General features: G+C 36.1%; 1 protein-coding gene across 4 annotated transcripts in view; it reads right to left on the bottom strand.

Annotated features, from left to right (window-relative positions):
* The window catches only part of LOC106883162 (clavesin-2), a 108,696-nt gene that overhangs the window by 45,341 nt on the left and 60,855 nt on the right, over positions 1–2,500 (bottom strand). The window contains exon 2 of one of the 4 annotated variants that reach the window (XM_052976170.1): positions 1,777–1,902. The exons of the other annotated variants lie outside the window; for them this stretch is intronic. The gene's annotated coding sequence lies outside the window, so the exon portion shown is untranslated. The remainder of the gene's footprint in view (positions 1–1,776; positions 1,903–2,500) is intronic. 4 annotated transcript variants of the gene reach the window in all.

Below are 2,500 nucleotides of genomic sequence, written 5' to 3'. Positions count from 1 at the left end.
AAGTGATGTTGGGGGACAAACACAGACACACAAACACACACATATATACATATACATATATACGATGGGCTTCTTTCAGTTTCCTTCTACCAAATTCACTCACAAGGCTTTGTCCAAAGTGCCACACACTGGGACTGAACCCGGAACCATGTGGTTGGTAAGCAAGCTACTTACTACACAGCCACTCCTGCATATATATATATATATAAATATATATATAGAATGTATATATTATCTATGTATATATAATTATACATACATATGTTATATGAATATGAATATATGTATACATACACATTCACATATATGTGTGTATATATGCATATGTATGTATATGTATGTATATATATGTACACATATGTGTATATGGGGATATATATACATGAATGTATGTATGTATTTATGTATGCATGTTGTAACAGAAATTGCAAGAAACAGTAGCTAAATCTCCTTGTAATGTGAGTCAATGAGGGGACCTTTCAATCTTGTCAAAGATATGACAAGATCCTTAGTGCTGGTGTCACAATAAAATGCACTCAATATACTCCGTAAAGTGTTTGGTGATAGGATTAAGGCAATCTGGCCAATGAAATGAAGCCACAATCAAACTTCCAAGCAAGATGCAGTTCTCTGACTCATTTAATAAAGCAGCAATGACTCGTTTAGCTCATGGCTGCATGGAAAGTGGACACAAAGTAATGATTACAATGATACATGTGTGTGTGTGTGTATGCATTGTGATCATTTAGTATCCATTTCCATTCTGGTATGAGTTTGTGCGTATATACATATATGTGTTTGTGTGTGGGCATACACATACATACACACACACACATACATAATTGGCTTGTGCTATGGCACCAGTTGGCTTGGAAACCCATTAAATAATGCTTAAAAATATGAAATATGTCTTTCCTGCATTTTCTATTACTGCATATATACACACTCACAGGCGTGCACACACACACACACACACATACATACATATACACATGCACATATATATTATAAATCTTTCTACTTTTTTACTTATTTCAGTCATGAACTGCAACCATGCTGGTGCACCATCTTGAAGAATTTTTAGTTGAATTAATTGACCCCAGTTGAAGCTTGTATGGTTCATTTTCTTCAACCAAACTATACCAAAATCAGCCTGTACACATCCATCATACCAACAACAACTTATGCTTTAAATATCGGTTGGTATGGCTTTACAGTCTACAGCAGAAAAGGTGTTTGGTTCCAATGAATAATGCTACATTTTTCTGTCTTCCACTTTATTAGATAGATATAATAATACCATACTTTGATACTGTGTAAACTGAGCTACCAGTTGACAGGTCACTGGTATGTGTAATCCCAGCTTCTTAAGGTAAGGCTTCTAATTTGGATGGTTCAAGTAGTGATGTCACTATGGTATTGTAGTTAGCACAGTTATAAGGTTTACAGTATATATGGCAGTCACTTCCTGTAGGCAATGTTACAACTTTTTCTATCTTCTATATTAAATATGTGTGTGTGTGTATGTGTGCATTTGTTAGTGTGCCCAAGTGCTTCTGTATCCATGTTTATTTTGTCTCTCTTTATGCCCTATAACTTCAGTGGTTTAGTATAAATGATTTACAGTTGCACATCTATGTCCGTATATAACAGATGAGTTCTCCAATAAAGTTTGTAACTAACCATATGTGACCAAATATCCTAATTTTCTCCCTCTCTCAACACCCAACAGATCCACTCCTCCGCCCTGTATGAAATGTTTGGAATAATACTCACCAGTTTCTATTAGTTACTGTTAACAATTACAGCTTCTACAGTGATTTCTAATTAGCATTTTTGCATACAGTGATGGCCCAGGTAGAACATTATTTTCCTATGGTGACTATCACAGGAGTGCTGCCACTGGTGACAAACAGATGAGGAGAAAACAATAGTAACGAGCAGTTGTGTTTATAGAATCAGATACAATTTGCATGAGACTGAGAAGAAGCATAGACACCAGATGGTCTTCAATGACACAGAAGTATAAACAAAACATCATATTAATTATTGGATCTATTCAAAAAATTGAATATATACCAATAAGGAAATGATGACTATTCAGAAAAATATTGAACATTTATTTGTGATAACAGGTTTTGTGGGTGTGGGGTTGAGAGGCTTGCTTGTCAACCCTGTGGTCTTAGGCTCAGTCTCACTGTGCAACGAGTCGTAACATTCATCTGCCACTTTGATGTGGCTATTTGCTTTACCATATATGTGTGTGTGTGTGTGTGTGTGTGTGTGTGTATATATATATATATATATATATATATATATGTTGTTGTTGGCACTCCGTCACTTACGACATCGAGGGTTCCAGTTGATCCGATCAACGGAACAGCCTGCTCGTAAAATTAACGTGCAAGTGGCTGAGCACTCCACAGACACGTGTACCCTTAACATAGTTCTCGGAGATATTCAGCGTGACAAGGCTGACCCTTTGAATTACAGGCACAAC

Source organism: Octopus bimaculoides, chromosome 24 (assembly GCF_001194135.2).
Source record: "Octopus bimaculoides isolate UCB-OBI-ISO-001 chromosome 24, ASM119413v2, whole genome shotgun sequence".
Taxonomy (NCBI): Eukaryota; Metazoa; Mollusca; class Cephalopoda; order Octopoda; family Octopodidae; genus Octopus; species Octopus bimaculoides.
The sequence above is the reverse complement of the archived record's forward strand: the minus strand, read 5'-3'. Positions and strand labels throughout refer to the sequence as shown.